General features: G+C 41.3%; 1 long non-coding RNA gene across 1 annotated transcript in view; it reads left to right on the top strand.

The window, feature by feature from the left end:
• The first annotated feature begins 8,528 nt into the window (after positions 1-8,528).
• LOC123579994 overlaps positions 8,529-22,199 on the top strand; it is a 55,325-nt gene continuing 41,654 nt past the window's right edge. The window contains exons 1-2 of the long non-coding RNA XR_006703057.1: positions 8,529-8,678; positions 9,335-9,392. This is a non-coding gene — a long non-coding RNA (uncharacterized LOC123579994). The remainder of the gene's footprint in view (positions 8,679-9,334; positions 9,393-22,199) is intronic.

Below are 22,199 nucleotides of genomic sequence, written 5' to 3'. Positions count from 1 at the left end.
ATGAAGCAGGGATCATTCTACTCCCCATTTTGCAGGTGGTTAAACAGGGGCTGAGAAAAGTTAGCCTGCAGGTAGGGGCAGAGAAGGAATTCAAACTCAGGTCTTTCTGTCTGACTTCAGCACTGTGCTTGTGTTCATCTCTTATACAGCAGATCTGTTTACGCCACCTTCCAAAAGAGCCATGTTAAGGTAGGACACAGATTTGTAAGATGCGAAAGGACTGAAAAAAGGAATCAAGAGAAGAAAAATGAGTTTGCACAGGATTTATTAAGAGAATACCACCACAGCTGAGGCAACAGACAGGGAGGTAGCCAGGCCAACAAAATAAAATTCTATGTGTGAAAAAAAAAAAAATAAAAGGGTATCTTCACATACATGGAATCAGATCATGTTTGGGGTAGACTGCTTATCTGTTGCCAGACCTTTGTGAAGGGTCTAGTTGACTTTCCATGCATATATATATGAAATAATACTCAGAAGGGCACAATCAGAGCTGTTTAGGTTACTAAGTTCTTCACTTTGTCTATTAGTCAGTCTGTCCTACCTTCATCTTCTTGGCTCAGAATATCTAGAGATACCCTACTCTAGCCAGTTTTAAGTCAGTCAATAAAGACCTATTCTTTACTACTAATAATACTGTCTAATATTTATAGAGTGCTTATTTTATGCCAGGCTCTCATCTAAGGACTTTGGCTGTGTTAACTAATTAGAAACCTCACAACACCACCACAAGGAAGGTATCTTTATTATTCCTAGTTTTTAGAAAAAGAAATTGTGACACAAAGAGGTTAAGTCACTTACCCAGGGTCCCACAGTTAGTAAGTGTCAAAGCGGGGATTCAAACTCAAGAAGTCTGGCTCCAGAGCCCATGCCCATAAGCATCATGTCATACTGCCTCTAGAGCAGGCTTCAACATATTTTTTCTATAAAGGACCAGATAGTAAATATTTCAGGCTTTGCAAGCCATATGGTCTCTGTCACAACTTCTCATCTCTGTTGTACGACAACTGCCATTGTCGTGCCAAAGCCATTATAGGCAATACATAAATGAATGGGCAAGGCTGTGTGCCAATAAAACTTTATTTACAAAAAGAGGCAGTGGTCCAGATTTCGGCCATTGGCTTAGACTACATCACACTGTATATAATGGCTGGGTTTCTTGGTCTCTCATGTAGGTCATTACAGCCATAGTTACGTAAATTTTATCACATGCCTTTGGCTTTTCTACATTTTGTTTCTTCTGCTTGTAACATTCCCCTTTTCTTTGTTAGGTTAATGATAACGTTGATGATGGTGATACTTGCTAATGTTGGCTGAGTGTTTCTATATAGGTCAGGGAGTTGAGGTAAAAGAGGGAATGAAATTTTACCATACATACAGAGTATGCAAGCAGAGATGAGACTCAAAACCAAAAGTGTTTAATGTCAAAGAACTTCATCCTACTCATTAAGAATAGATCCTTAAAGTGTGATGTATAGACCACTTGCATCAAGATCTTGGGGAAGGGGTTACAAATCTGCATCTTAATAAGCTGACTAGGTGATTCTTCAGTGCATTAATGTGGTGAGCACAGCATTAACACTATGGGGTGAACCACTTCTTCTGGGGTGCTCTCTTAGACCCTCAAGTCTGGATGAGGCCTTCTGGGGCTCTCCAATCCCTGTGATTATCCATCCTACTACTGTTCACCCCAGATCATAATTACCTGAACACTTGTCTGTCTCCTTCATTAGTCAGTCATCCTCCAAGGTCATAAATAGCATCAATAGGTCACTATCCTCCAGATAAAGCCCATCATGTAGTTTGACATCTCTGTATATTTTCCGAATGAGTAAATAAAGTAATTAACAATCCTGACTTCATGGGTTGGTTTACAATGATCTTCAGAATTGCATTTTCTACGTTTGGTGGATGATTTGTTTGGTTTCCCCCGGATTCCTTTGTTTTCTTCTCTTTTGCTACAAATCCCTCTGTTAAATTTTCAATGTATTTGAATATATATCAGCTCTCCCATAAACACAGTTTTATTTTTATTTTCAGTGTGCCTCTTGTTGAGTTTAACTGAAGAGAGCTAGGAAATATAACTGTCTTTTGGGAAGAATATCTTAAAAGGTGGTATTATTTCTATCTCATTTTATTAATGAGGATTTATTAGTACTTTAATGATCCTAGTGAGGAATTATCTGAATCCTTACCTTCAAAGAGCTTTTAATTTGGTTGAGGAAGACCCGAAACTCTTTTAACTGGCAAAGAATATATGTAATTCTGTAGCAAATTGCACACGTATACCCATTTGTTTAGCAAATAAGTATTTGTTAAGCACTTAAACCTTCTAGTTGCCGGTTCACATGTCAGAGATACAGAAGTGAGCAAGACAGTGTCCGTGGAACTTCCATTTTAGCTCCAAGAGACAAGACTGTAAACCAGAAAGATAATACATGAACAGGACAATTGCAGATAGTGGTAAGTGATGGAAGAAATCAAAACAGGGTAACATGATAGTGACTAGGGATGGGGTACTCTGGATAGGGTAGTCAGGAATCTCTGAGGTAAAGCTTGAGGTACAAGAAGGAGCAGGATATATAAAGACTGCTTACAGAACATTCCAGGCTAAGAAAAAAAAAAGGAAGCAAATGCAGGAGCCCTTACGAGCAACAATCTGGGCAGGCTCTAGAACATCTCTAGGACATCTCTAGAACATTATGGGGGAAGGGAAATAATAGGAAATGGAAATGGAGGGGTAAGCATGGCCCAGTCCTGCAAGGTGACATGGCAAGGAATTGAGGTTTTGTCCTATGTGTGTTGTGAAGCCATTGATAGGGCTTGATGGGAAATTAACATGGTCTGCTATTTTTTTTTTTTCTGTCATTCCTCACTGTCCTCCCTGGAAGCAGTTATGTTGCCTTTTTCTAAGCATTCACCAGTCAGAATCTTCCTTTCTATTGTTTCTTTTTCTAAATTTGTATTTCAATTCTAGTTAGTTAACATATAGTGTAATATTGGTTTCAGGAGTAGAACCCAGTGATGCATCGCTTACCCACAATACCCAGTACTCATCACAAGCGCTCTCCTTAGTATCCATCACTCACCTAGCCCATCCCTCACCCACGTCCCTCCATCAACCGTCGGTTTGTTCTCTATTGTTAAGAGTCTCTAATGGTTTGCTTCTCTCTTTTTTTCCCTTCCCCTATGTTCATCTGGTTTATTTCTTAAGTTCCACATATAAGTGAAATCATATGGTATTTGTCTTTCTTTGGCTGACTTGTTTTGCTTAGCATAATACACTCTAGTTCCATCTACTTTGTTGCAAATGGCAAAATTTAATTCTTCATGATGGGTACTATTCCATTGTGTACATATGCACCACATCTTCTGTATCCATCCATCAGTCACCGGACCTTTGGGCTCTTTCCATAATTTGACTATTGTTGATAACACTGCTATAAACATCAGGGTGCATGTGCCCCTTCAAGCCAGCATTTTTGTATCCTCTGGGAAAATACCTGATAGCGCAATTGCTGGGTCATATGGTAGTTCTATTGTTAACTTTTTGAGGAACTTCTATATTGTTCTCCAGAGTGGCTGCACCATTTTGCATTCCCACCAACAGTGTAAGAGGGTTCCCTTTTCTCCACATCCTTACCACTACCTATTGTTTTCTGAGTTAATTTTAGTTATTCTGACAGGTGTGAGGTGGTATCTCATGGTGGTTTTGATTTGTATTTCCCTGATGATGAGTGATATTGAGCATCTTTCCATGTGTCTGTGGGCCATCTGGGTGTCTTCTTTGGACAAGTGTCTATTCATGTCTTCTGCCCATTTCTTCACTGGATTTTTTGTTTTTTTGGGTGTTGAGTTTGGTAAGTTCTTTCTAGATTTTGGATACTAACCCTTTTTCAGAGATGTCATTTACAAATATCTTCTCCCATTCCATAGGCTGCCTTTTAGTTTTGTTGATTGTTTCCTTCCCTGTGCAGAAGCTTTTTGTCTTGATAAGGTCCCAACAGTTCATTTTTGCTTTTGTTTCCCTTGCCTCTGAAGATGTGTCTAATAAGAAGTTGCTCTGGCCGAGGACCAAGAGCTTGCTGTCTGCGTTCTCCTTTAGGGTTTTGATGGCTTCCTTTCTCACATTTTGAATTTTTTTTTTGAACATAACTTTTGATGCTATGAAGAGTGAGTTGTGGAGGGACAAGAGTAAAAGGACAGAAATAAGTTGGGAGGCCAGTGGCAAAAGTCCACGGGGAAATTTTGGCTGGTGATAGTAGACATGGAGAGGAGTAAACAGATGAGGGATATTTTGTCGGCAGAAGATGTGCAGATGGGTGGCTTGTGGGGAATGAGGCCAAGAGACGATTCAGGGCTGGCCCACAGTCCTTCAGCTTGGGAAACTGGTTAGATGATGCTGCCATTTACCAAGACATGGGAGCCTGTAGGAGAACCATTTTTGCTGAACACTTAGAAAGTCTTTATGAAGACATGTTAAGATTGAGATGCATAGCATCCAGATAGAAAACTCAAATATGTAGCTGGACATATGAATGGAACTCAGTGAAAAAAAAATAAAAACTTGGGATACAATTTGGAAGTCATAGACCACAGATGATGTTTAAAACCATAACACAAGATGAAGCTGCCTAAGGAAACAGTACAGCTAAGGAAGAGTAGACAAGTTGAGAACCACACCATGGAACAAGTCAGCATAGTGAAGTCAGTAGATAATGGAACACTGGCAAAAAAAAAAAAAAAAAAAAAAAGACTGAAAAAGTAAGACAGGAGACAATGGAGATGCCCAGAGGCTGCCACATGAACCATAGGAAGAGAGATTTAGGAGGGTGGATGGGATGAGCATCAACATATGCAATGCTACTGATGTGTTAAGTAACATGAGATTTGAGTAATAGATCTGAAACATGGTGGCAATTAGCAAAGAAAACCAGCTTTAATCAGGTGATAGGAATGGGAGCCTCTGTGGAAAGTTGAGTTGAGAACACAGAAGGGTAGGTGGGGAGAGGGCTTACAAGAGCCTAACAGCCTGCATAGGAGGTAAGGAAGGAGGGAACCCTCATAGAACGCTACTGAGAAATTTTGCTGTGAAGGGTAGCAGAGGAGGGAGCGGCCCATTTTGGAGGGTCCCATGGGGAAAAAGCATTTTTGGTTGCCTCTTATCCACAGGAAGTGGTTAAATCTTTGCAAAATATCTTTCGTTTGAGTGCCAAATGTCACACTCTAAAGAGAAATGTTACAGCCCTCAGAAGCCATGATGCTGAAAAGTACTTGATGCAGTATTTCTAAGGAGTTTGAACTTTCAATTGCCATCAGCTACATAATGTCCTAACTACTGTTCAACTTTCCTGAATTTATATTTTTATGAGAAATGATGCAGCACAGTTTCTACTCTCAGCTAAGTAGACGAGAAGATATTGCCAATGCCCATCGTGTATGCTTATTCATACACATTCCTGATAGCCATGGACAGATATCCCTTAAAACACCCATGAATTAATTCAGATCTTTTAAAAGAAAATAGAAACAAAGGGCCACCCAATTTTGTACATAAATCAGCCCAAAGAATACTCACTTGATGTGCTAAGAGACCCTAATGAGGACAGCAGCCATCTGGCAAACAACCCATTACATTGAAACAAAAATGTCAACACAAGCAAAATATGTGAAGTTGTTGACCATTGACAGCCTGTTGATGGGCATCTATTTAGCTTTCAAAGCAGTCTGGCAGATAGATTAAAAAAATCCATCAGACCTGAAAAGCCTTAACAGGCCAAATTTCCCCGGGGGGCCTTTCTATATGGTACTTATCATTTTCAGAGCAGTGATAGCTCTGATTATCTCAGGCGTCATTAGCCTAAATAGAGTAATGATGCCAATGTGGGGAGTCTTCTTAAACACATAATCTGGGGCAGGCATGTGTGTGCGCGGCTGCGTGGGCACATCACATGGCTTGGGCCCTGCAACTTGTAAGGTTGTGCTAATTTCCTTGGCTTCATTAGAGCCTTGCACTTGATAATTACCTTTCTGCCATCACCAAGCCCCTTCGTGTGATCACGCAGAGGGAATGAGGGACCTCGGTGTCCATTTGCAAGGCACGCGCTCATCCTCCAGAATCTTAGCCCAGCCTCCATCAGTGGCCACCCTCTGCTAAGAAAGTGATCTTTGTGCACTTTCTTTGCCTGATGAAACAGTTTCCATATTCACTTGGCTTCCTAATTGGGCCTCGTACCTCTCGGAGAAAAAAAAAAATCTGAGTTGCCTCCAGCTTGGCAGAAGCTCAAGTGAGTAAGCCATACAGATGTGGTTTCTGAAGGAGCAATTGATTTGTTTCACACACCACCTACCTTCCTTGAAAATTAAAAAAGCTCACCGACAAAGTGGCAATTGGTCAGGACCTCAGGAGGGCGAAAATACAGAAAAAAAATTAATTTCAAACTGTGAAACTCAGCCAGCGAGAGCTAATAGCCCCATTTCCGACACACAGCATTCACCTTCTGGTAAATGCAACAGAGTCTGGGTGTGTGTCTGTGTACGTTTGCTGATTTTTTTTTTAATGGGGGAAATCTGTGAAGGCATATGTCTCTTACCCTGATTTCAGCACTCTTGCTGCATGTACTGAATGTCACCACCATCTTCCTAAAGGAGGGTTTGCAAAGCCCGTGCCTCATTATTCCTGTAGGTCTACCATGGAGCGAGCAATGGTCGCTCCCACAGTTTTCTCTAATGGCGGAAACATAGCAATTAACCACATCCCCCTAAATGCTGGCTGAATGGCTGGCCCCTAATTTGTATACTTTCGGCAGAGGGTTCCGTGTCTCGTGAAATTTATTGCCGTACTAAAGTCACCTTTTAAATTATGGATCATGATATTGGTATGCTGCTAAAAATGTTCACAGCATTGTAATTTTATGCACTGGCAATAAACATGAAAAATGCATTTTGGGGTTGTTTAACATTAAAAATAATGTTTTGGAAAATAAATTTTAGGAGAAATTTAGTGCTGGGGAAAAGGACCATATTCGCAGTCCTGGAGACACAGATCCATAATCCGAGGAGTGCATTGGACAGGGACCAAATTTGCAGCCCAGATGGGTCAACATCCAGGCACCACAAGGACGATTAACTTCACATAGGTTGGATTTAGACGGTGGTGGATCCACGTTTTCCTGTCAACTCTCAGCCATCAAGGGCTCCCCTTTTACTGCTCTCCAAACAATAGCAGGGTTTATTTCCAGAGCTGGCGGTTGATTGCTAGGCAATTGGCAGCATTACAACAAATCACCTTGTTCAAGAACAAAAATGATACAGCACAAGCCGCCTTTCTGAAGAGCGCTTCAACCTGGTCAACGAGGGGCAGCTGTTCATGGAATTAACTTCACCCGAAGAGTTCGTTCAGGGACTGGTGTCATAACCACGGCCCTTGGCTCTGCCAATAGATGTGTGTCTCGTTAACGGGGACAGTGATTCAGGAAGAACAAGTCATTTTGAGAGACATCATGAGTCCATATACATAGGTCTGAATCCCATCATGTGTCTTACGGGCTGTGTGACCTTGGGCAAGTTACCTACCCTTCTGTTCCTCTCTTTCCCCATCTGTAAAATAGGGGTGATGATAGAACATAATCCAAGGGTGGTTTTGAGGATCAAACTAGAAAATACATATAGGAGGATGTGTGCAAGTTACATAGTAAGAAACTAACAATATTGTTGAGGGAGATGTTAGTGATGACGGCAATAGAATGAGCCCACCCATACTGCATGATATGAAAACTATGTAAAACAGATATGAGAAGCAGCAGTAGTCGCTAGAAATAATGAATTTCCTTTCTGTTTCATCCCTCCTTTCTTTACCAGTGAAATTCCATTCATCCTTCAAGCTTAGCCTAGCAAGTGCCGGGTGGCCTTCCTTCCCCCCCCCCCCACTTCAACCTTGCCGAGAAAGAAGGAATTCCTCTCTCATTGACTATTCCCATAGGTTTTTGCCTTAAATTCATTTTATTTTCATTTTACACATTGTAATATATTTAACTGGTTGTGTGACTTTCATACCGCACTTCAATGCACCTTACTTATCTGTGTGTGTCCAGTGCACGGTGGGAGCACATGAAGAGTTGGCTTACGGTATGCATGCTCGTTAAATTTGGTGGGAAATAGGTACACCTGGGTGGCTCAGTGGGTAAGCGTCCAACTTCAGCTCGGGTCATGATCTCATGGTCCGTGAGTTCGAGCCTTGTGTTGGGCTGTATGCCGACAGCTTGGAGTCTGGATCCTGCTTCAGATTCTGTGTCTCCCTCTCTCTGCCCCTACCCCCCCTCTCAAAATGAATAAATATTTCAAAAAAATTTAAATTTTGTGGGAAATTTTGTGGGAAACAAATGAGAAAATCAGGAGTGTGTTGAGGGGTATGTGACTTTGGCTAAAATTATTTCTTGGGCCTCCCTGCAAATAAGGGATGGGGTTAGAGTTAACTTCAAATTTAAGACACCTGTAGAATCCACAGTGGTCCCTCACTACAGTGGAGAAGAATGTTAATAAATGATACCTGTGTGAATAACCTCCTGACCACTGTTGGTTTCTGAGTTCCTATCGGTCTTGGCTATCGTCTCTGTCAGTCTTGGAGGATGGAAGGAAAGTTCACAAACGCTGATATCAACTAATTCTAGAGAAAGAAGGTATGTAGAGATATTCTTGTGGGTTTTTGTTGTTGTTGTTGTTGTTGATGACATATATCTAAAGAGCCTAAAACATATTCTAAGATCATAGTAGCAGTATTTTTTATTAAATGGCTTAATGACACAATATAAAGATATACAAATGATATAAGTGTCATAAAAAGATAATTAAAACCTTGGTGGTGGGGTGTCAGGTGAAGTAAAAAACAATGGATGTGGTAATTAAGTTTGGGGAGCAAATAAACATCGTCTAACATCACACTCCAACGGAGGTCTAACATGATGGTTCTCAAATTTTAGTACAAAGTAGAATTGTCAGTGAAAATTGCTTGGAATGCGATTTTGTTTCAAACTTTATTTTTTGTTTTTGTTTTTAAAGTTGTTTTTTTTTTTTTTAATTTGAGAGTGAGCATGAGTGGGGGAGGGGCAGAGAGTAAGAGGCAGAGAGAATCCCAAGAAGGCTCTTCACTCCCCAATGTGGGGCTCAAACTGAACTCAGGAACCATGAAATCATGACCTGAGCTGAAGTCGGATGCTTAACCAACTGAACCCCCAGGGGCCCCTGGAATGTGATTTTTGATGCCCACCCCACAGAGATAGTTTCAGTGAGTCCAGCTGGAGCCCAGGGATCTAAATGGTTGATTTGCACCCTTCAGACGATCCTCATGAAGGAAGGTAGTCTGCAGACCACGCTCCAGGGAAGACTAGTACAAGGTAAGCATTTTGATTATAATAGCAAATTTTGAGCATTGGAGCCAATATGTGTTATTTATGAGGCTAATTCATGTTCTACTCTACAATATTACACACATTACTAAAATTCACAAAATAGAGGTTATACTAGTTTACAAAGATAAATACATTCTTACATTGTTTATATTCCCCAGTGAATCTTCTTGGACATCTCTTGGGGTAAATGCTCCAAACTAATGCTTTTCAAGTTTTAACGTGCTTATGGTAACGTGGAGATCTTGTTCAAATGTAGATTCTCATTCCGTATGTCTGGGATGAGGTTTGAGATTGTGTTTTTCTAACAAGCTTCCAGGTGATTCCAATGCTACTGGTCTGAGTACCACACATTAAGTATTGAGCGTCCATTCAGCAGCAGCTGCTCTATGGCTGGCCTTCAGGTTGAAGTTTGAACTGGTCAGGGCTATGTGTAGATGATGTGGAGAGGTTGAAGATGATCAGCCAGCTCCCCCTAAAACTTCAATCTAGAACAGTTTCTCTAATTCTGCCTTGAAGTTTCACTGATGTGGAACTAGTGAAAAACAGCCTCAATAAGCAGTCCCCAGCCCTTCGAGTACTTTTCTAGAAGGGTTCTCTTTCAGCTTAGCTCTTGAATTAACCAGAGAGTAGTCCCTGAAGTCACATGGAATGACTTTCCCGGATGCAACAGTGAGCAAGACTATTCTCCCTGATTAAGCCCTTGACAGGAAGCATCTTTGCAGCAAGCATCATGCCAAGTTTTATTAGTAAATTGGCCCTACGAAGTTTTTTCTTACCTACAGAGGCCCTAGCCCAGCAATCCTTCCCACAGATTGGAATGAACACATTGAAGAATGTGATGCTTGGTGTTACCAAGAACGATAATTAGACACATTTGCAAATCTGCACTAATGCACTAATCTGTAGAGATTATGAAGTAGAAACAAAACCTAAATAATTCATTCTTAAAATCATCCTGAGAAAGCTCGGTTCTTCCTGACGCACAGACACTGAAATTAGTTTACCATGACAAGCCCCGTTCAGACAAAACAGGAGTTCGTCAATATGCTGATTTAATACACCTGAAACAGCTTAGCAGCAATGATTGCAGGAGAGCCTGGCTGGCTCAGTCGGCAGAGCATGCGACTCTTGAGCTCGGGGCCGTGAGTTCGAGCCCCATGATGGGCATAGAAGAGGCTAAAAAAGAAAATAAAAAAAGAAAAGATTTCATTACCACATCCTTCCAATTGGAGTGAAATCAGAACTCCAGAATGTGCTGTCTTTTGAGCCCTTCCGCAGCAGGCCACGAACCGAAGTCTCAGAGGATGATAGTCCAGAAGATCTGATGGGCAGAGAAAATCAACGCCAGAAATCCTCTTAATGTGCGTTAGTAAATCAGGGAAGTGCTGTCATTTTGCATTGGTCACCTGCATGTCACTTAGAAATCAGTCCCAAGAAGCAGCAACATACTTTGAGAACACTGGAAATCAGAGAGTAATAAAGTGATCGTGTTGTCAGTGTTTAGATATTTATGCATTCCCTCATTTATGTTTCTCATTTAAAGCTGAATGCATTTTCTTATTTATTTATTTTATATACAATTGATCATCAAGTTAACTAGCATACAGTGTCTATAAACGTGTGCTCTTGGTTTTGGGGGTAGGTTCCCATGATTCATCACTTACATACAACGCCCAGTGCTCACCCCAACAGGTGCCCTCCTCAATGCCCATGGGGGAAGGGAAGGGGAAAAAATAGTATGTATTCCTTTAAAAAAAGAACCACAAAATATGTGTTAATTGTCCCCACCCAGTTCGAAAGGTGCTGTTCTATGAAGCATGCTGTTTGCCAGAACCCCCAGAGAGGCATACAAAAGCACCTATAGGGAGGCAGCTATTTAAAAAAAAAATTGTTATTTAATTTTAAAGTTTAGGTATAATGAACATATACTGGTATGTTAGTTTCAGGTGCGCAATATAGTGATTCAACAGTTCTAAACATGACTCAGTGCTCATCAAAAGTGCACTGTTAATACATGAGTATTAAATGAGTGACATCAAATAATAATTTGTCTTTCTCTGATGGACTGATTTCACTTAGCACCAAAGCCTCTAGATCCATCCATGTTGTTGCAAATGGCAAGATTTCATTCTCTTTCATGGCGGAGTAGTATTTCATTGTGTGCGTGCGCGCGTGTGGGTATACACACACACGCGCACACACACACTATCTGCCTTATCCATTTGTCTATTGATGGACACTTGGGTTGCTTCCATATATTGGCTATTATAAATACGGCTGCAATAAAACTAGAAGTCCATTTATTTTTTTGAATTAGTGTTTTTGTTTTATTTGGATAAATATCCAGTAGTGACATTACTGGATCATATGGTTCTATTTTTAATTTTTTGAGGAGCCTCCATAATGTTTTCCACAGTGGCTACACCAGCTTGCATTCCCACCAGTAGCACACGGGGTTCCTTTTTCTCCACATCCTTACCAACACTTGTCGTTTCTTGTCTTTTTGCTAATAGCCATTCTGACAGGTGTGAGGCGTTATCTCATTGTTGTTTTGATTTGCATTTCCCCATGATGAGTGATGTTGAGCATCCTTTCATGTGTCTGTTGGCCATCTGGATGTCTTCTTTGGAAAAGTGTCTATTCATGTCTTCTGCCCCCTTTTCAAATGGATTATTTGGTTTTTTGGTGTTGAGTTGTATAAGTTCTTTACAGATTTTGAATATTAACGCTTTATCAGATATGTGATTTGCAGGTATCTTCTCTCATTCAGAAGGTTGTCTTTTTGGTTTTGTTGATGGTTTCCTTCACAGGGCAATGATTTTTATTTTGTTGTAATCCCAATAGTTTAAATTTGCTTTTGTATCCCTTGCTAAAGAAGACACATCTAGAAAGATGTGTCTACAGCTGATGTCAAAGGTATTACTGTCTATGTTTTCTTCTAGAAATGTTATGATTTCAGGTCTCACATTTAGGTCTCTGATCCATTTTGAGTTTATTTTTGTGTATGGTGTAAGAAAGTGGTCTAGTTTCATCTTCTTTCAATTTCATCTTCGTACAGGTAGCCATCCAGTTTTCCCAGCACAATGTGTTGAAGTCACTGTTTTGGGGAGGCAGCCATTTTTGATGTTCAATGACCTAAGTCTAAAACAGCTGGATCACGCTGGCAAGTCTCATAGACTTTTTGTAGACTCCCTTCCTTCTGCACAATGGGGGACAATAACAATTATTGTCCTAAAAGACGAGATTCCAATCCAATTTATTTTAAAGGGTTTAAAGGGCATACAATAAAATAGTAATTTATTAGTTTACGTCTAGATTCTGCCTTAGATTTCCCTATATTATTAATATAGAGAAGTATTTCTATTCTCTCTTGTGCCTAGATAGTATTGAGAATGCATTGTCAATCACAAGGGAAATCGCTTTGTTAGACAAAGTTTCCAATGTCCATTAGGAAGCACAAATTGAGTTAACTTCGTAAATGTGAGTAAAACGAAGCCCTTGGAAATGGTTGGGGGTGGCGCGAGGCGGGGAAGGCCAAGCAGAAAGATGGTGTATCACAGAACATTTGCCGTCTTACGTTCACAGCCCTTAAGGGCATCAGAAGTACAGCTGGTCCCTGACTAAGCCGAGAGAGCAAAGGTGTCAGTCGCGGTGAGGCTTCGCAGCAGTCTACTTAACCACGTCTGCTTGCACGGGCCGTGGGTCCCCTCTCTAAGCGTTGGACGTAAATATTGGAACATCCATTTGCAAATGAGGTACAGAACTGAGTAGAGGAGCCAGGGCACATTGGAGGAGGCCAGCTGCACGTTGGACAGGAAAGGGCCAAGAAGCATTAGGAAAACAGCAGCAATGGACAGGAAGGTGCTTTCGGGGATTTAACTGCACCTTTTCTATCTCCAGCCGACTTCCGTGATGAAGTGAAGACAACTAAGTAATTTGTGCACCGGCTTTGCCTGACCTGACCCTTAGAATATCTACCCTTCATGGGAGGAATTGGAGCAAGGCGGGAGAATCCACTTCCGTAGCTCCTGAGAAGCAGGCTTACGCCTGTGCCATGGTCTTACACGTGACTTACATTCAAATATTTGGTGATGATATTGTAACTGGGACACAGGGTCATTTAGGCCTCTAAGACAGTGCTTTTGAAACTCTCTTTTTGTTAAACCTCATGATGCTAATAGGTATGTCGCCCCACCTCCACCAACAAAAAAATCCATAATTAAATAAGTTTAGGAACTGTTGCCTTCTATATCTCCATATTAGATATTCCTTGTATCAGCATATCAAAAGATCTGAGAAGTTCTGCCCTAAAGAAACATGTTTAGGCTTTTATGTTTTGTTGAGAATGTCCAAAGTATAAATGGGCACAGAACACCATCATGGAAACTACCAGCCTTGCCTTACGGGAAACTGGTTTCCCCACTCCCACCCCCCTCCCCTCCACCCCCACCCTCCTTTCTTCCTTTCCCTCAGCAATTTTTTTTGAGGGTTGGGAGAGTCGGCCCTCTAATGTCCATGCTCCCCAACACAGCTTCGACTGGAAAACTGCATTCCGGAAGGATTACTGGACTTGGAGCCTTAATGAATCAGATACGCTCTACCTCACTGTGCTAATAATCATTTTAAGTGTCTTCTTCCGCACAGAATTCTGATGGAGAGCTGGGGGGAGACATCAGACCAGACATCCCCAAATATAGAGCAAGTAGAATATTGTATCTGTCCTAGGTGCCTCCTTCCTTGAACTATAAACAAAAGACAGAACTAGGGTCAGGAGCTGGAGTCTGCAGAAAGAACCAGAAAATGAGCAATGAGGTAGGATATGATAAGTCCAGTTGTGCCTGATACTATAAGACACTTGCTTTTATCAGATATTGGCTGCTGATTCTAGGGTAAAGGGAGTGTTGTGTGTGTGTGTGTGTGTGTGTGTGTGTGTGTGTGTGTGTTTAAATAAGCTTTTTTATTTTAGAATAAAATTAACTTTTCTGGAAAAGTTGTAAAGATAGTACAGAGTGTTCCCATATAGACCCCACACCAGTTTCTCTCCTTACTATCATCTTACATTAGTGTATTTGTCACAATTAATGAACCGTTATTGATACAGTATTGTTAACTACAATACTGTAGTTTTGTTAGTTTATCCAGCTTATTCAGGTTCCCTTGTTTTGTTTTTTTGTTTTGTTTTGTTTTGTTTTTTTACCTAATGTCCTTCTCTACTCCAGAATCCTAGCCGGGATTCCATGTTACACCTCGTTGCCGTGTCTCCTTCGGTTTCTCTTAGCTGTGACAGTTTCTCAGACTTGGCTGGCTGTCGATAACCCTGGCAGTTTCGAGAAAGATGGGTTGGGTAACTTTGCAGAATGTCCTCCCGTTGAGATTTGTTTAATGTTTTTCTCGGGATGAGACGTGTTTTGTGTGCGGGGGAGGAAGAGCCACGGAGGTGAAGTGCTACATTTATCTCAAGTCAAGGGTACGCACCACCGGCCTGACTTAATGCCACTGATGTTAACCTTGCACCCTTGGCTGAGGTAGTGTTGGCCAGGTTTCTTGGCTCCAAAGTTATTCCCTCCCCGCTCTCCATACTGTATTCTTCGGAGAGAAGTTGCTCTGCGTAGCCCATGCCCAAGGAGTGAGGAGCTTTGCTTTACCTCCTTGAGGGCAGAGTATCTATCTACTTAAGTGAGTTGGAGTTGTTCTGCACATGAGGCAGGTTAATTCTTCCCCATGAATGTGTGGATGTGGGTATGTGTGTGTATACTAATCCACCCACTCATGTATTTATCAGAATGGATATTATTTTATCCTTGGGGTTATAATCCAATATTACTTTACTCATTTTGTCACTCAAATCATTCCAATTTTGTCAGCGGGCTGGAGCAGGCTCAAGCAGGAGGGATTCCCAATCCCTTGCTGGGACAGGGTTCTGGCAAATCTTTTCTCCTGGAGAGAAAGCCATTGTTATGAAGGACTTCCTGGGCTTGTTTCACAGTGATTGTTGTTCTCCTCCCCCTGCCAGGGCCAGGAGACATCTTGATTTCGTTCTTAGAAGTAAAGCCCATGACAGTGTGGCCTTCCCGCTAAGGCTGGAACCCCAGGATGTCTCACCCTCTATACTCAGCCTCTGGCAAATCATCAAAAGTACCATTTAAGGTTTCCTACCAGTTTGGGGCTCCCACAGCTTTTGCTTGGGGGGTAAGCAGGTTTCATCTTTGACTCTGCATTTGCCTGTCTCTGCAGATTTTATGGTGATAGGTTTGTCCTGTGAAGTCAGTTCTCTGATGGGTCCAAAACATTGGTTGGTTTTCAATTTGTCCATTTCTTTCTTGCCGCAAGGGTGGGGATGGTGATTTCCAAGCTCTTTACACATTAAAGCTGAAGCTGGAGTCAAGCTGAGTGCTTTTTCCCCCCTTTTTTTAAGTATTTGGCTTTGCTAAACATGAAAAAGATCATGTAAGAGGATATGGGTTTGTCAGAACAAACTTACACTCATTAGCACGGGATAAAGTGCCTTTCCCCGTGCCACCAGAGATGTTGGATCAGTAGCATGTCCTGAAAAACCACAGAAATGACAAGGGAGAGGGCCTATCTCGATACCCATAGCTCTTTCAGAAGAAAATGGATAATCATGTGTCCTAGATGGGTTTTAAATATGCATGAAGGGAGGTGATACAACTTGATGACCTTTTATAGCCCCGCTGATTTATACCTGAGCCTGGCATTTTGGGAAAAGATACCAGCCTCGGGCCAGTCAAGAGGTTGCAGAGAAAAAAAAAAAAAAAAACATCTGTAGAGGGGCAAATGCTGCTCATCTGAATTTGCTCTGACTGTTGCATGGGACAGAGTCATATATTTTGGATAAAACAAGGACTCTAGAAACGTCCCAGAGAAAAAATATTACTTTGTAGTTGGGAAGTGTATGGCATTAAGTGGTGAGATCATTTTATTATGGCAACATGATTAGTGAGGTATTTCCAAGGCTCCAGTCCTTTGAAAACTACTTTCCAATTTTATTTTCCCTGTATGCACATGCCTCTTATACTAGCCGCCCCTCAATATTTTTGTCTAAGTTTCTTCTACGGCTATTTAAAGTCAAATAAACTTACTTGAATTTGAAGCCATACCTTAAGGGGTTGATGCTCCAGTGATATGGCTGGTTATGCATTTTGTCATCATATAAATGTGTTCCTTTTAAGGTAAATTGCGTCCACAAATCTACTGCCTAGATATCATCCAGTGTTGCAACACTGATTCACAATCTAGGAAAACACGAGATTAGTGTTAGAGGATTATTTAGCTGAGAACAGAGGCTCAAGAGAATGGAATACAAGACAAGTTTTGAAGGGTGGTTGTGAAGATGGGGGGAAATAGTGTTGTCAATATTAACATGCTTCCTTGGGGCTTCAATGTGTATCTTGGGGAGAGTTGAGTTGGTTTGTCACTGATTGAAACGGGATCAACATAAGGATATTCACACTACTACAAAGTCATGGGAAAGTCATGAAAGGGGGACATGAGTATACCTTTACTTCCCTCATGATTTTACCTAAAGATTGTCATTCAATTGCTTACTGGTACTTGAACACCTGTTAAAAGCCAGAGACCCTCTTCCTATTACAACAAAGATAGACATGGATGGGAATTGAAAGCATAAGGAGATTTTGGTTAAGAATCTTTGCTCCTTCCTGATCTTGTAAAACTGGGCTCTAGGCTCAGTCGTGTTGTGGGTGGCTGATTCTTCTGGTAATGAACACAAGGTACCAATAATCTGCCACTCTCCTTTTTTGTCATTCAATAAATATTTATTGAGCACCTGCCATCTTTTAGATTTTGTAATAGCTGCCAATTCTACAATGGTATAAAGGACAGATGTGGTGGTTCACACCTTTATGGAGGTTATAGTCTAGCAGGAGAGACATGATAAACAATATCTTCTCTCTCAAGTTGACAGGCTGAGGAAATGCTACAGGCCCTATCTTTCTGCATTAAATTTCTAGAAATGGTAGAAAACTTTTTTTTTTTTTTTTTAAGAAAGGGACTATGTAATCTCACTTAAGGATAAGAAATAGTCTGTTCTTGGTACTGGATTTCCATTAGAATGCTCCATGCCCCGAGATGGGAAAGGCAGAGGTGGGAGAGTGAAAGATAATTCACTGGCATGCCAGGCCCGAATGGTTGACTCGTACAGCCCACCATTTTGAACCAGGCAGCAGCCAGGGAGGTATGTACATGCAGCCGAGAGCGGAAAATGGAGGCACTTGAGTCAGAGCAGCAGGGGAAAATATGGAGTGTCTGTGCTCACAAGAGCAGCTGCCCAAATGCTTCTGCTCCCAATTCTCACCAAAAATAAATCCACAGCTCCACAATCACCACTCAAGGAACATTCAATCCGCAAGAGAGGGTCAAGCAGAACTCATACCTGAATAAATAGAGGGAATGGAGCAATTTAAGACCTTGCCAGCCAAGAACACAAAAACAAAACAAAACAAAACAAACATAGCAACCTTGGTAAAGAAAGTGAGGGAAGGTGGGGAAGAATGTTCTAGGTAGAAGAAAGAACATATACAAAGGGACAGGAGTGAAGGTTTCTCAGAGGAACTGGAAGTCTCGTGTGTCTGGAGTAGAAAGCATTAAGGGGTGGGAGAGGGATGATGAAGTGAACTTGGTAGAGAGACGGTAGTTTGTAGATCTTTCCGACCATGCTTACAATTTAGACTTATTCCAGAGGCACCGTTATGTCAGGTAAGGACTTCATACAAAGAAAAGGGAATGACCTTGATCGTCCTATGACAACAGATCAGGGGCCAGTGAACATTTTCCGTGAAGGGCCAGACGGAAACACATTAGGCTTTGTTAGTCTTAAGTTCTCGGCACGACCGTTCAAGTCCGCCATGGCCACACAAAAGCAGGTGTGGACAACACATAAAAGAATGGGCACGGGCGTGTTCCCCAAACCTGATTTATAAAAAACAGGCTTGATTTGGCCCGCAGGCCATAATGGGCTAACCCCTGATATAGACGTAATAAAACCAGAAGGAAAACAAACAAACAAACAAACAAAACCAAAAAAACAAAACAGAGGAAACCTTCCTAACTCAGTTGCTTTACTTTAGTTAAACTGATGGGACAGAAGGCTTTTTTTTTTTTTTTTTTTTACTGAATCTGAAGAGACGAGCATCAAAAAGGTTGGGATTGTGTTTGTAATTTTTCTTTATTTCCTATGCTGACAGGTTGACAACAGGGGAAATCTTACATTCACATTTTAGCCTCATTGTCTCCTGTCACCTGAGTAACCCCTCTCTCGCTGTTGCCAAAATGGCTACTTTCACTACTGGGTCAGACCAGTTATTTCCTAAACGGTCTGTGTTCACCTACACTTCGGATGCCCTGTTCTGAGGTGCGAGGGTGAGAGAAATAACAGTGCCTGGTGCTCATTGTATGCAGCACGTCCATTATGCGAGCAACGCGTCAGTCTGTTCAAGTAAAGAGTCCATGACTATGAAGCGATTGTATATCGTGCGTATAACTGCTCCGCCACAGATACTACTCAAATATCTGGCGTTGAGAGTCCTTTTCTGCTTAGCTAAGTGCTTTATCCTAGTTTAAAAATAAATTACAAAAAGCGTCAACAATATCCTTCAAGTAAATCTTTCCTTGCACACTCATATCACTACTTCATAGAAAATATTTTGAAATAACTTTTCTCTCTCCCTCTCAAGGTTCATTTTTAAATTACCATGGAGACCTTTGAGTGTTAGGATGATAGTCAGATCTGGGGAAAACTGGCACAGTTAGTTTTAGAGACTGCTTCTGGAAACTTCCCTCATGTCTCCCCGTCCTTCTAGAAAGTATCAAAATGATTATAAAAATACTAATAATAATGACAGTTAAGATTTACTGAATGTTTACTCAGAGCTTTTCTTGAAATATCTCACCTAATGCTCACCGCAAGGCTATCAGGGAGTTACTATTAAGATCCCTATTTGGACACCTGGTGGCTCAGTTGGTTGAGCATCTGACTCTTGGTTTCAGCTCAGGTCATGATCTCACGGTTCATGAGTTCGAGCCCCACGCCAGGGCACTTTCCGTGCAGAGCCTCCTTGGGATTCTCTCTCCCTCTCTCTCAAAATAAATAAATAAACTTAAAAAACAATCCCTGTTTTATGCCTAAAGAAAAGGAGGAATTGGCAAAGCCAGGCATTGGCCCCTGGGTCTCTCAGTCCAAAACTCCTGCCCCGTTGACAGCATGAGCCCTACGCCCCAACTGACACTCTCCTAACCTGTCTGCCTCACCCCTCAGGAAAACTTGGTTGTTGATGGGACATTAGATAATGGTTACAAAAGAGATGGTTTGTTTCCCTATCTGATCTTTCAGGATCACACACATTTTACATTCAATCAGATGAGGCAGGCTAAAAGAGAAGTGAAAAGAAACTGAGAAGAAAATCACAATTTTTGAACATGAGAAACGCAGCCTCACAGGTTGAAGCCAGTAGAGCTTGGACCTCAGTCCAGCCTGGCTTGCTTGCTTGCTTTCATTAAAAAAATTTTAATGTTTATTTTTGAGAGAGAAAGACAGAGAGAGAGAGACGCTGAGTGTGAGTGGGGGAAGGACAGAGAGAGAGGGAGACACAGAATCCAAAGCAGGCTCCAGGCTCTGAGCTGCCAGCACAGAGCCCGATGAGGGCTTCCAAATCATGAACCATGAGATCATGATCCGAGCCAAAGTTGGATGCTTAACTGACTGAGCCACTCAGGGGCCCTGGTCCAGGCTTTCTAACACCAGGTAGAATGTTCTTTCCAGATGTCACTGCTCCTAACATAGGTTTCCTCAGGATTGCCCTTTCTGCAGGACATTTGATGCCTTCCCATGATTAAAACACAAATGATTTCCAAATACATACATATATACATACAAACCACAAATGACTTCAGAAAGTCCTTGACAGTGAGTCTAATGGTGGGTATCCCTGGGGTAGGAGTTTGGGGCTGTGAGAACCTGCATGCCAGACCACACAGCCTATTTATCTGAAGAGCTGACCCTAGTTTGAACAAAATTGAATATACTGTCTGAATATTCAAAGGCAATATATGGAAGATTTTGGTATATATGGAATAATAATATATGATGGGATATATATTCCATATGGAATTTATTGCTTTTATATAATAAATATGAATCTATATATGTCAAGTCTACCTAAGATTTATTTTTGGAACTCTTTAAAAAGTTATTCCATCACAGTAAGAGGGATGGGCAAATTAAAACCACTGATTTATAAATATAATATATTGTATGTATTGTATTACATTGTTATTATATCGTATTACAGTAGAGTATAGTATATTAGTTGGGACTATGTTATCCATGTAACAATCCCGTTGTGGTCATCTCACAGAATGGCTGAAACTGCCACCCATAATTTGATTCAGATAAAGAGACTGGTCATGGCACACAGGTGCACCTGTGACACATTATAGAAAGGGTTATTGATCACACAGTGAGGTTTTGGGGGAGAGCAGCAGAGCCTTGCAAGCAGATGGGGGGACCGGCGTAGGATGTTGTGGTGATTAGGGGCAGGATTGGGTTTACATGGTTTGGACTTCCTGCCTATGCCCAGTGAGGGAGATCCCAAGCTTTTGTGGGATAGGGAGAAATGGAGGAGGGCAGAATTGTGGAGCTTCAAAGCTGTCAGTGGCCTAACATCAAAAATAAAGTCAGACTTCTTATTATCAACCCCCTTCTGTGTCCTGTTTAGTTCCTTTATAGTACTAGTCCGAGTTTGTCATTATATGATGTTTCATTCATTGCTTGTTACTTCTCTCTCCACTCAACTCTGATTTCCATGGGATTACTTTGTCAGTTTTATTCATTAGTAGATACCCAGACTGATCAAAATACCTGGCACGTAATAGACGATCAAAAAGAGTCATTGGAGGCCAACAGGAACATGAAAAGGTGCTCAACATTAGTAATCATTAGGGAAATGCAAATCAAAACCATAATGAGATATTGTCTCACACCCGTTGGAATGGCTATCATCAAAAAGACAAGAAATAACAAGTGTTGATGAGGAATGTGGAGAGAGGGGAACCCTCGGGCACTGTTGGTGGGGATGTAAATTGGTGCAGCCACTATGGAAAACAGTATGGAGGTTCCTCAAAAAATTGAAAATAGAACTACCCTATGGTCCAGCAATCCCCACTTCTGAGTATATAGCCAAAGGAAATGAAAACAGCATATTGAGGAGATATTTGCACTCCCCTGTTTATTGCAGCATTTTTCACAAGAGTTGAGGTATGGAAACAACCTGTGTCTTCATTGGATGAGTGGATAAAGAAGCTATGGTGTATATATACCATGGAATGTTATTCAACCATGAGAAAGAAGGAAATCCTGTCATTAGTGACAACGTGGATGAACCTTGAGTGCATTATGCTAAGTGAAATAAGCCAGACAGAGGAAGACAAATACTGGGTGGTATCAGTTATATGTGGAATCTTTAAACAAACAAACAAACACAAAGTCAAACTCCTAGAAATAGAAATAGAGTAGAAAAATGGTTGCCAAAGGCTAAGGGGTAGGGGAAATCAGGGGAGGTTGGTAAAAGGGCACCAACATTCAGCTCTAAGATGACTAAGGTCTGAGGATCTAATGTAAAGCATGGTCACTATAGCTGATAACACTCTTGTTGTGTAATTAAACTTTGTTAAGAGAGTAGAATTTCAGTGTCCTCTCCCACACACCCAAAGATAAGGATGTGAGGTGATGGGTGTGTTAATTCACTAGATGTGGGG

The sequence above is a fragment of the Leopardus geoffroyi genome, chromosome A3 (genome assembly GCF_018350155.1).
Source record: "Leopardus geoffroyi isolate Oge1 chromosome A3, O.geoffroyi_Oge1_pat1.0, whole genome shotgun sequence".
NCBI classification, from domain to species: Eukaryota; Metazoa; Chordata; class Mammalia; order Carnivora; family Felidae; genus Leopardus; species Leopardus geoffroyi.
Note: the sequence above shows the minus strand (reverse complement) of the source record. Positions and strands in the feature narration are given on the sequence as shown.